A 13,250-nucleotide genomic window follows, 5' to 3' on the forward strand; every position below is an offset into this window, starting at 1 on the left:
CAGTGTGGACATAGTAAATGCTCAATAAACACCAACTTCTTTTCCTCGGGAGCTTTTCCCCTAACGTGGATGGCACTGGTCAGATAGCAATTTAGCCTATGGAACAGATAACAAAAACTTGGCCATTACACACAGAGAAGGATTAAGCACTGGCTATTTAGAGATGAATGAGGTCACTCCTATCTAAGCTTCGCTGGTGGGCTTTCAGGGTGGGGTCCTGGTCTGACTTCCTGTTTCCCCACTGCCTGACCCAGCTACCAGATTCAACTGTGGAAAATAAATTAGCATTAGGCCAGAAGTATAATCTACTCCCACTAATTTATTCTCACACCCTCCCTCCCCAAATATCACCAAATAGAAATGCCTTTTAAAGAAAAACTTACCAATAAAAAGAGCTTGTTTATAATGTAAATAGCTACTTTGAATGAGAACAAGAAAACAAGCCACAAAGACTCCCTGGAGTCCCCAAAAAACTGCACCCACCCACGAGGCTCATAAACACTTTGAGCCAACAGTGGAAAGCCCAGCCTGTTAGGAGAAAATGAGGCTTCTACAAAGTCTTCCAGTTTGAACAGAAAACCAGTTTATTGTTAAGTCCGTCCAGTCTCCATCTCTGCCTCTCTTCTGTTTAATGACAATTTTTCAATGTGAATATAAAACTTCTACATATTTGTCCTCCTGCAGAACCTCAGGACTCAGCTACAGCCTCTCAGGTGACTTGGATGTTAATGAATATACCAAGTGTCCACCGTTCTGGTCAGGAAGCTCTGTTCAGAGCCAGGCATGCAATTAGGTTGCAACTTCTCGAGAGAAAGGATGTGAAACTTCAGAAGGGAAGATGGCACATATGGGCTTAGCAAAAATGGTCTGTGCCAAATGTAAGGCAGGATTCCTTCGGGACTCATGTGCTTAAGTTTAGAATACATAGCTTACCCACCATTTGTACTAAAATGATCCCCCATCCACTGCACCGAAGTCTTACATCCACGCCACAGTGGCTGAAATGAGGCCTCAATCCTTTGCGTTTGGGCTCCCCAGCTAGCTTGCTAAGTGCTACTATAAGAGAAACAGCCAGGATGCACAGGCTGACTGATCAAAACGGATCATCCAAGGAAAGTCTTCAGGTTGGAGGAACAAGGGAAAACCTGGAAACAGCACAGGAAAGGGCTTCGGGGTGGTCTGCATTTTGTCAAGCGTCCCAGTTTGGCCATGTCCCATGTACAGGGAGGAATGACTGCTGAGACAGCATCTGTATCAAAGGGGAAGAAGATTCTTGTTACAGATCTTGTTAACCACAAGGACTCGGGCACAGAGTTCCTTAGCACAGAAGCCACTGCTATTCAGTGTAATTCCTGCTTCTACAAAGCTCACTTAATAAAACCAGGCCCTCACTGAAAGTCCATATAAAAGTCTTATATCCACAGTCTACTCAGTACATTTCCCCTCCAGGACACCTGACTGTTGCTACCGCATCCCTGATGGTTGTGAATAATATGGACAGCCCTCCAACTTTCAGAAAATGATGCTACGATTGTCCTAACAATCACCAAGTAAAGCATCTTAGCAAGTAATAAGAAAAAAACAAAACAAAACCCCAAACAGATGACAATTCTGCAGAAACTCAAAGTAATACTACAGTCAGAAAACAGAGAATGGAGGAGTTGATAAATGGTTGTCCGTGGGGTCGATTATATATGTGTTCTCCACAGAGCCCTGATATTTACAGAAAGATGAAGGTGCTGCACAGAGCCAGGCCAGTTTAGTAATGTCCCCCATGGGATCTGCTCTTTGGCAGCTTCCTGTCAGTGAGAAGGGAAGAAGGTGCCGGTGAGGAGAGCCACGCAGTGCCAGCTGGCTAGGAGATGCCCTAACAGAAACCCGGGAGCCAAGCTCACATCTGCCTCCAAAGGCAGAGGCAAACCTGAACGCGCTTCAGTCAAAGCTGCATCAGAAGCCTCCCGACTGTCCACCGTGACCACCGCAGCAAAGCCATGAATGAGGCCGTGACAGACACAGTGCTGAAGAACGCTACTTTGCTCCCTCACCTGGGTTGTTTTTCAATTTGATTGTGAAAATTTGCAAAAAGAGATATAAGTTGAAAGAATAGACTATGAACACTCAGACTGAACACGTGTTGGTATTTTGCCAGATTTGTTCTGTCCCTCTGTGGTACCCACACTCACACTAATACACAGACATTTTTTCTGGACGGTTTGAAAATGAGACGCAGATGTCTTGACACTTTACTTCTAAATACTTTAGCATACACTCCCTAAAATAAGGACAGTTTCTTATATAACCACAATAAAACTAACACACCCAAGAAAACTGACAATAATTCCTTTATAGTCAAAGCCCAGTACGGGCTCAAATGTCCCTACCCTGCCCCATTTTTTATAGCTATTTTCTTGATTAACTCAATCAAGGCTCATGCATTGCATTAGGTTATATGCCTTTAGTTTCTTTTAGTCAAAAAGAGTCCTTCCAACCCCAACTTATCCCTCCCTGCTGGCAGTTTTCCTCTTGACACTGACTATTTTGAAGCTACCAGGCCAGTTGTCTTCCAGAACACCCAACAAGCTGGGTTTGTCTATTTCCTCATGAGGCCATTAAAAGTTGTTCTCCATCCTATTTTATAGAAACTGGAGATTAAATATAAAGGTTATTTTAGATTCAGCTTAAATATTTTTAGGAGAATCCTTGGTAGGTGATGCTGTGTGATTCCTATTGCCTCGTATTTGGGAGGAATATGACTGGGGCTACATTTCAGAATCAGAATAATTTTGCACATTCATAAACATACATGTACATGTGTTTGTGTGTGTGTGTGTCTGTCTATCTAGAAACAACATGCACGGGGTCCTCTCTGGTCCTAAAGAATCCGAATTATTGTGAGGAAGTGGTGAGAAGGCTGGTCTGGGCAGGATTCTGTTTTATGAAGAGTTCCTTGGGTGGATTCTGATGCCACAGTTAAGAAGCTCTGTTCTGAGAGATGCTATCCCAGAAGCTAAAGAAGTCCTTAGCCAGAGGAAGTTTACTTCCAAGAAAGGTTTGCTGTTTTCTTTGAAGTGGAACCATATTTTATATATAACTGATGAAAACACAGAAAGATCTGCAGACCAAGGAAGGGAACTACAACTTAAAAGAGGCAGCCCTTCCCAGGGGGATTTATTTGAACCAGGAGAACCCAGGTTATCGCGATGAGGAAAGAATTGTATGATAAGAAGGAAGGCCCATCCTTCCTCTAGATTCAGAACCTTCCTTTTAAAAAGGACCACCCTGGGCTGCCACTGCTTCTCTCCAGCCCTGCTCTCTGCCCACCTCAGCCAGTGTGGAGAGGGCATTAGGCACTGTTCCGAGCCATGCTGGGAAAGGGTACTACCCAGTGCAAGTTAGGGGTGCGGGGGGGTAGTGTCTTAAAAGTTTTGTAAACAGGCCTAGGATCAAACCTCTGCTTTGCCACTAGACAGCTGTATGTCTGTTGGGGGATATTTATATTTAACCTCTGTCAGCCTCAGTTTCCTCATCTGCAAAATAAGGCTAACAGCATGTTTCTCACAAGGCTGCCACGAGGATTAAAGGAGAATAACCAACATAGCTTCCAATTCATCGTACTCAACATACATTAGCTATTAATAATCATTATCACATGATTAGCTTAAATTATTTGTGGTTTAGTAGACAAAAATATTAACTCCTATTAATAATAAATTTGCTACACTGGCCCACGTGGCCCAAATAATCAATACACTTTGAGGAAGAATGTATTTTGCTCCTCTGTCACTGGCAGTTTCTTGGCTGATGCCTATTTCCATTACTTCCACCTCCCTCAGAGACATTCCAGTCATGAGAAGGTGCCAAGGGGCCTCCACCCCGTGCCCTCTGGAAGGAGGAGAGGGTTACGTAGGAGAACGTATGCATGATCACGTTCCAGTGTTGGGAAGAGCACCTAGAGCGCTGTTGCTTAAAGGTGCTCCTTGGACCACCCCTCATCTCCTGGGAGGGGACCTAAGCCACCTGTTTGAAAAAGCAGAAGTGCATGGTCCCCCACACTGATTCAAACTTGTGGAGGCGTTCCCAGAAACTGCATTTTTCACAAGCCCCTGAGAGACTCAGAGTGATGTTTCCAAGTCAGTCAGGAGGAAGGGAGCCTCACAGCTCGTGAGGGGGGCCTGCCCGAGTAGTCACTCGGTGCTGGGGAGGGATGGACTGAGAGGAGAGGCGAGGAGGTGTGGGGTCCCAGCTCGTCAGGACAGAGCCTGACCACCTGTCCTCAGCACAAGCTCTCGAGCCACGCATGTCCCAGGGAGCAGTGATTCTGCAGGGAAACCAGCTGTTCCCCCAGCTCATGTGGTGTCCAACACCCCGCCCAGAGCATGAAGGAGCTGCCCGTACATTCAGGACCTTCTCTCTCAAGCACAAAAGCAGCTTCTGAACTGCAGGGACAGGGCTGAGACAAAAAAAAAAAAAAAAAGAACAACTCAGCAGTTTGCTTGGCTTTTTAAAAAACATCAGCTACCAAAGAGGTTTTAAAAACTCTCCTCTGCCTTGGCCACCCTCTAAAACACACTGACTAAGGAAATGCAGACATTTTGACATTATTCAAGCAGAGGATCCCAATGTGCTAATAATTGTGTTGTTCTTTGAGTTACAGTCTCAACACGCTCAACACCCCTTGTTTATTGCTACACCCATTCCAAAGTCTTGGTGACGAACCCGTTTCTCCAGACTCTCCTGGGAAAACTGTCACGCTGTGGTTCTCAACCAGGGGCAATTCTGCCTCTTCTCCCCTCACAGGGGCATCTGGCGTGGGCTGTGGGGCTACTGGTACCTAGTGGGTAGCGGCCAAGGTTGCTGCTTACCACCCACAGGGCACAGCCAGCCGCACCCACAGACAGTGTCAACGGAGAAGAGTGAAAACCCTGCTCTGGAAGCTTCCTGCTGAGGGCAGCTTTGACATTTGGAGGATAAATTGAAACACATTCTGAAACCTTTACATTTCAAAAAGGTCTAAAGAGTTAAGCCATATTCTCTAATCTGCAAGGACATTCACAGTACTTACTAAATTAAGTACACCTTAGTTGTGCTTCTGAAAGCTTTAAGGCCCGTGCTAATCTGTGTGTCCCTGATGGCTGACAGGACTCAGAGCAGACGGGCCTTGCCCCTGCTTCTCCTGAGGTCCCAGCAGCTCCTCTGAATCACTGACGGAAGTCAGCTTCTGTTTTCCATAATCTCTCTTCTGTGAATGGCAAAATCCCTCCCACCCTTCCTGAAGGTCTTGGACTTTGCCTCAGAAAACACCAAGTCTGGCCACATTGCCTTGATTTCTCTTGAACTTCCCTCCCCTGGAGTTGGGCTGGCCACTCAAACTGTCAGAGAATCTCCAGGAACTTACCAAGTAGACCTGTGTGATTTCAGGCATCCTGGTGACTGCCTGACCCGGCTTGGGTCCCCTCCACAAGGCGCTCTCTCCCCTTGAAGCCGGAGGCTCCTCCAGGGCAGCATGGCCCCAGTTCTCCACACTACCTGAACAAGCCTCTTTCCTTCCGGCCTGGAGCACCCAGTGAGCTCCTGCTCCTTGTCAAGTTTGTTCCAGGCCAGTCATGTATGTCTTCCTTGACACTCATTCCAACTCCTCTTTATCCTCCTTATCCAACCAACCTGCTTTCTGAGCACCTTTTCTAGAGGGTCATTTTTACACTTCCATCCAGAGGCATCAGCAGCCAGAGAACAGGCCCACTTGTCTGGTCTTAATGTCTGAAAACTAAGCCATTCTTTAAGATTTTTCAAGCCCACTTACACATTTTACAACTTTTTTCCTTCTTTTAGATGTCATCATCTAAAAATCATTAAGAGGCAAGTCTTTCTTTACATCTCTTTTTGTTTCTGTTAAGACTGGAGGAACTGAGAAGCCAAATTTTGAGGTAGATGCTAAAGCTGGCTTTAGCTCAGATCCCATAAGCCAGGGCACTATGTCTACACCCTGTATGTACTGTGGGGTCAAAAGGTTTTAACATTTTTAAAAAATGGAATAAGAACTTGAAGAGTTGCCTTTAATGTAACCGTTTTATTTAAATAAAGCATATTTTTCACATTCATAAAGAATCCTATGATATCAGGCAAAATATAAGTCATAAAGGGAGCCTCAGTCGTCTTTCCAGGATCAATAGGAAAGTATAGAGTTTTAATAGAGAAACGTATCAAAGGGTGGGAAATAAAGAACTTATACATAAAAATCAAGATGCACTATTTCCTTCTTCATGTGGAGGGGAGACTCGAAATGTCCTCTGTTTAGTGACTCAACTGAGAATAAATGACCCTTAGAGGACAGGCTTCTGGTGCATCCAAGTGGACAGCTGGGAGCCGCTCCCAGTGCCGGGCAGTCCCAGCTCTCCTTCTCCCAGCAACTGCAGGTTTTCTAGTCCCTTCTGTGCAGAGGCAGAAAGAATAACAGCTTGTTCACAAGATACAATGCCACCAGCCAGGTCCCTTTCCAACAGCTTAAGAAAGCCCAAACATGATAAATGGAGAGGATTATGCCACCTGTTATTTCTGAATCTCTCTCCCAAATCCCTAAGACATTCGAAAACCTAAGACTCAACTAGAACAAGAGACCCTTCCTTACTGGAAGCTTCTGGGAAAGCTCTTGTGGAAGACTGCACTATTCTTTCAAATATTCTGTCCTTCCTTAGAGGAGGGTTATATTTTTCCAGCCCATTGACATCAGGCCTGACCATAGGAGTTGCTTCAGCCAACACGTGCCATTTCTGAGAAGACTTATGAGCTGGTGCTTCGTTGTCCAGCTCTTTTCTCTCTCCCTTAAGATCAGAAAAATACCACGCAGAGACCTCCCCGTTGGCCGGGGTCCCTGACAACATGAAGCAGAGGCACTGTCAACCCCTGAAGCACCGACGCATGTGGGTGAAAAACTAAATCTGTTGCCAGTGCTGAGATTTTGGGGTCACAGCATGACCCAACCTCTTCTGAGGGCTACAGCTTCTGGTGGAGGCAAAGTGCCTGCCCATCCAGCCTGTCCCTCTTTGGTGTCAGGTTCAATTCAATTCACCATCCCCTACCATATGCATGGCAAATAGCTTTTTGAAATTAAACAATAATAAAAGTCATCTAGTGACACACATTAAAGCTCAGCAACTAACTCAGGATCATCACCATACAATTCAATGAGGTAAGCTGCTATGGTAAAGGTTTTGCTCTCTTAATATATTTATTTAGGCTTAATGGATGGAAGTACTAAGAAATAAGAAAAATCCCCGGTTTAGTAAATGAGAACATCAAAAGTGACTCAGAGCGGCAGCTTGAAGAACCGCTGCCCACATCAGGCGCTTCTCTGAGGTCTCTTACCAAACAGCCTTGACTCACTGGGAGTTGTCTCTGCTCTCCTTCCTCTGCTTCTGTTTCTCCCATCCTAGCTCCAGCCACCTCCAGCAGCCTCCGGTTAGGACTACACCTAGGAAGTCTGCTTCTAGCCAGCACAGGAAGAGAGACCTGAGCTTTGTCTAAAGGAGGAGGCTCAGTCAGCTGGCAGCTCAGGAAATGCCTCCAGGACCAGCTGGTCCAGGGTGTTGGCATAGAACAAAGGTGCAGGGCTGCCCAGAGGCCTGGCTCCAACATGGGGCAAGCCAGGTCTTTCCAAAGAATGGAGACCACGGGGCCAGGGTGAGGGAATCAGCTAACAGAAAGGGGGCAAGACATCATGGAGGAGGACAGGAGGATGACTGTGAAAGTACAGCAATGGCAGCCAAGATGTAGACCATTCAAAGCAGAGAGCATGGGATGTGGCATCAGAGCTTCTGGCACAAGGCAGACGCCGTGAGTCACAGGTGGGCCATCAGCCATGACCACACTTTAAATTCTTCAGGTAGTCTCAACCATGAGAATCAGAATATTCCTTCTAGAAATAAGGTCACTGCAGAGTTGGAGGAGGAAAACGTGGCATTAGGGTGAAAACAGGTGACTTGCGTGAAGAAGACCTTTATCAGCTCATGAGTATACCTGTCATGTTAACACTGAAAAATTTTTTTAATGTTTATTTTTTCAATTACAATTGACAATCAATATGATTTATATTAGTTTCTGGTGAATAGCATGGTGGTTAGACATTTATATAAATCTATGAAGTGATCTCCATGATAAGTCTAGTACCCACCTGGCACCATAACATAGTTATTATAAAGTTATTGACTATATTTCCTGTGCTGTACTTTACATCCGTGTGACTATTTTGTAAGTGCCAATTTGTACTTTTTAATCCCTTCACCTTTTTTCTTCCAGCCCCCCACCTGGCAACCATTAGGTTGCTCTCTGTATGAGTCTGTTTCTGGTTTGGTTGGTTTGTTTGTTTTGTTCTTTAGATTCCACAAAACTAAATTTGTTTTAAGTTAGGTATTGCCTCCCTTTGAACCAAGTCCTTTAAAAAGAAAACAGCAATATGATATCATTTTATAAACTCAATCATTAATTCCAAAAAATAATGTTCATCTGGAAATAGTCACGGGTCCATTAAAAATGGCAAAAGAAGTCTTTCTCGCACCTCATCTGGCCCTGAACACCTGAACCACTAATGCTACTGACAGAAGAAAACGGGAGTGGTTCATGGGAAAGCGAGCCCTTCGTGCCAAGGTTCCAAGCAACCATTAGGGAGGTGACGTATGTACACAACAGAAACCTCATCCTGGAGTGGCCAAGGGAACACACTCATGAAACTCCAGCTCAAGGACTTCCTGGAGGGCATAAAGCAGGCGCAGCTCACAGCAGCGACCTCCACCCAGGATCCCATGAAAGCAAACACTCCAAGCACCTCGTGAATCTATGAGTGGCCATGGGGTTTGCTAGCAGAGCTTTCAGGGGAGTGCAGGATACTTACTACCCATGAACTGGGCCTAATAATGTAGGACAACCCATATCCTTAAAAGCCAAGAGCCTAATCTGGGATTTGTTCAGGGATCAAGACAATGCTAGTAGTAACTGCTGACGACCTTAGGAAAAAAAAATTCTGTATTCTCACGGAGGTCACTTCTGTTTCTAACCAATACAGCCAAGCAGCAGTGGAAGTAAGAGTTTTCAAATATTTAAAATAAAAGGCCAAAGTCTATGGTAAACTATGTTCATATTTCTAAAAGCATCACTGAAAAGTTCAATGTCACTGGGATATTTTGTTTTGTGTTTGTTTACTTCACTCACATTGATGCTGGCTTTTTACAACCAGAGACACACACCTGCAGCCCTATGGCGGAAACTGCCCTATGTGTCCACAGTACACACTGCCTGAAGGCCAGCGAGCTCAGAGAACAATCTGAGAACGGCCTAACAAACGTGTATCACACACACATGCAATAAAGAACAACATGTGTAAGTGATGTGTGCAAACATGGCTCTTCATAATTTAATTTATGTATCAAGTGTCCCCTCTCTAGTGCCTTATTTCTCTCATATATTTAAGACCCATGAAATACTGTGCGATCAGAACAGCACGCAGACATACATATACGCACATTGTAATTGTAGATTTTTTAAATGTCTAAAAAATCAACAAGACAGATTTGTACTCAGAATCTATACTCAGTTCATTGAACACTATCAGTGATTTCACAGCCAGAGATCAAGTTATGTAGAAGTTTTCAGCTCTCCCTGACGAGAACGCCAAATTAAAAAAACGTGGACAGGTTTAAACATTCTTCATCTATCAGCTGAGGAATTCCCCAGATATTTAGGGTTCAAACTGTGTTTTGCAAACAGATCAGCTTAGCTGTCAAAGGGACACACAGTCTTCGAGGAAAAGCAAGTTCAATGTACAGTTCCAGTAGCTTCAGGTACTTGCAGATACATGAACAATCCTTAAATGCAGACAACAGTCCTGGCCTGTATTGCTGAACTGGCCTAATGACTCAGGAATGTCCCTTGCAGGAGGAGGCGGCCCACTGGGCTTTCCTCATTGCAGCCTAGATGAAGTCAGTGCAGTAAGTTCAAGATAGTCAGAGAAAACCATGTTCTGGAATTCTGAACCCTTGTACTTGTTCATATGCTCCAATAATCTCTTTCTGGAAAAAAGGACTTACTGTTACAGCTTCTAACTATAGTGAGGCATAGTAAATAGAGATAAAGTTCAGCTGGATGTCTCAGAAGACTATGTGCCAAAAGACCAAGCCATTTGAAAACAAAAGCAAAATCACTGGGAAGGCTCGGAGAAGAAATGGCTTCAGGTGCCTTTCCGAAGAGGAGACATATTCCTACCCCCTGCTCCCCCTCTTCTCAACTGTCAGGGCTACTAGACAAGGCTGGTGAAGAGGAAGTCTTTCCAGGTTCATGGATGTCTAGTGCTATGGACTCCAGGTGCCACTGTGGGCTCCTGCCACCATCCTTCCCAACGTGCACCAAGCCAGAGTGGGTGACTCACTGAGACCCCCCCCCCCCACCATGGCTCGGTGAGAGAAAGGTGCCAGGCAAGAGAGCCTGGGGGAAACCAATGGAGGGGGAAAATAGACTGGGATTCATCCAGGTAATAAAAAGGAACATCCTCAAGTGCTGACACATATTTCTCTGAACTAAGAGACTTTATTGCAGCAAATGACTTCCCATAGCCCTGACCACTACAGGCCTTGTGAGGAAACACCCACAGCCCTGGCTGGTGTGCCTCAGTGGATTGAGCGCTGGCCTGCAAACCAAAGGGTCACCAGTTCAATTCCTAGTCAGGGCACTTGCCTGGCTTGTGGGCGAGGTCTCCAGTTGGGGGTGGGAGAGAGGCAACCACATATTGACGTTTCTCTCCTTTTCTCCCTCCCTTCCCCTCTCTCTAAAAATAAATAAATAAAATCTTAGAAAAGCATAACACCCACCTATGGCAGGTGCTGATCTGTATCCAAGTGCCAAGCTCTCCCATGAGTAGGGTGGCTCACAATTCTGGGTCCCAGCATACAATACGGGCCAGCCAATGTTTTGGGGACAGTCTCTCACCCACAGGATAAGAATGAATTCCAACAGCCACCCTCTCAAGCTTGCTACCAAATGCACTGCTCCACCCTCCAGACCAATGAGCTCATCCGGAAAGGCAGCATCAGGGAGTGACTCAGTGGAGCCGGACTGTCTGGATTTGAATCCTGGTTCCACCACTTCCCAGGTGGTGACCTTGGGTACAGATGTGCCCCTGCGTTGCAGTTCCTATGTTTGTCCAATGCGATACTAATAAAGCCAACCACATAGGCTTGTTGTGACAATCATTTAAATCAAATAATTAATAAGCTCAGAACAGTGTCTGGCACATGGTATGTACTCCATTCGCATAGACTGCCCTTCCAGGGACAGGGTCCAGCCAACCTATCCCCTGACCCCACATCAACATGGCCACTTCCAAGGTCACATCTCTGGCACTGTCATTTAAAACGTTCCGTTCTAGGGCCCACTTGGCATGTGGGCAATTAGCCACTCCTTCAAACACCAATTTTCTCCACGTAAAAGGAGGCCTCTGGCAGAAAGGATACAAAATGGAGCAAGATCTATTTTCAGTGCTATCATCCTGCTGAACCATTAACTAGCTCTGTGTCTTCGGATAAGGAACTTCACTTCCCCGAAGTGGGAGTGATCAAAGTACCTATCTCATAGGGTGTAACAGGACTGCAAAAGCCATGCAGGTAAAGCAAGGCATAAATTTAAGTACCCAGAGGGTGATAGAAATCAAAACTATTATTATTATAGTGGCTAATATTTATTTTTCTGTTCTTGAAGGCCTGTTTGTCTCCACATGGACACACACACACAAAAATCACCTCCTAATACCATTAACTCACTATAGTCAAGTCTGTCAAATGGCAAAGTCATACATAGGGCAAAAAAACACCAGACAGGAAGCAGGGAAAATGTGGGTTCTGGTCTAGGCTCTTGGCTCACTGGCGTGTGACCGTGCACAGCCCCCTTATAACTACTTTGGCTTCAATGTTGCAGGTACAAAGTGAAAGGGGAGGATCTACAGATCACCACTGTCACTTTCAGCTCCCAAGACCAGTCATTTCAAGCGCATGACCACCTCTTACCACTTTCTCCCAGACCAGCAGCACTACCTGGAGTGCCTCTGGTTGCATGGGAGACAGGGACAACCCTGTTGGGTCCGAGGAATGCCAAGTGCAGAGGCAGAAGAGGTCCTACTGGGGGCAGGGGGCATGCCATTGGGCACTGCACAGGAAGCTGCCCAGGGCCATGGTCAAAGGGCCTGGCTAGGCTGGTTCCCTCTTCTCATCTTTTCTACTTGGGTAGAGAAGCCACTGCTAACCCTTCACTCCCAGTTCCAAAGTGTCTCTCATTCTCAGAAACACAGTAGGGTGGTCCGCACTCCAGTCCTTTGTCCAGGTCTCCTTTGTCTTTAACATCAGAGATGGATTCTACCGTTAAAGAACCCCCACTCAGTTTTGAAAATCCATGCTCTTAAAAAGGGTCATTCCTTTCTTAGATACTTTTGCTCCCTATTCTCGACAAGTGAAATGATTGATCGTAAAGAGTTTCATAGCCATATGCCAGAGGATATGGTAGAATACAAGTTTTAATCATTTTTTAATGAAGGGTACCAACTGGTGAACAAAAGCATCTCAGTGTGAGTTCTGCAAGGGGGAGAAGCCAGCAACATGAGAGAGTCCTTTTTAAGTGCTTTGGTTTCAGGCAGGAGTCAAAATTCATATCCCTTTTAGTTCAAAACATAAACCATATGAGATTGTCCAATAAAATTAATGTTGCTGCTGTTTATTTCTGTTCCTTGGTGAATTATTAAAGTCAAGCAGTGCAATTCTCTCGTCAGTTCTATAAGGCCCCAGAAGGCTGATTTGCATCTCTCCAGGGGCACTTATTTCTGATAAATATTCTTATTAATGATCTAATGAAATGTCTTGTTTTGTTATGATCAACCAAATGATTCAAGTGATGTTTAAAAAGTCAACACTCCAACCCAAGAGCCTGGTGATGAAGCTGCTGAGCTGACATTAATTTAAAGTGATTTTCAATTTTACTTGGCATTATCAGTGAGGTCATGGGTAGATTTTTTAAAAACCTTCTTTTTAAAAAGTTTGGTCCCAATGCTGTCCAAGGCAGTATTTTAACAACATTCAGTAAAACTGATCTGATTACAATGATAATCACAGACAGCAAAGGCCAGGGGCGGGAGGTTCTGGCAAGACGAATTATTTGTCCGCCAACCACACACACCTGCAGTCGGCAGGCAGCGCGGTCGCGGGCGCGGGCTGTGCGAATAA

This window comes from Furipterus horrens, unplaced genomic scaffold (genome assembly GCF_987537825.1).
Source record: "Furipterus horrens unplaced genomic scaffold, mFurHor1.1.pri manual_scaffold_5, whole genome shotgun sequence".
Lineage (NCBI taxonomy): Eukaryota > Metazoa > Chordata > Mammalia > Chiroptera > Furipteridae > Furipterus > Furipterus horrens.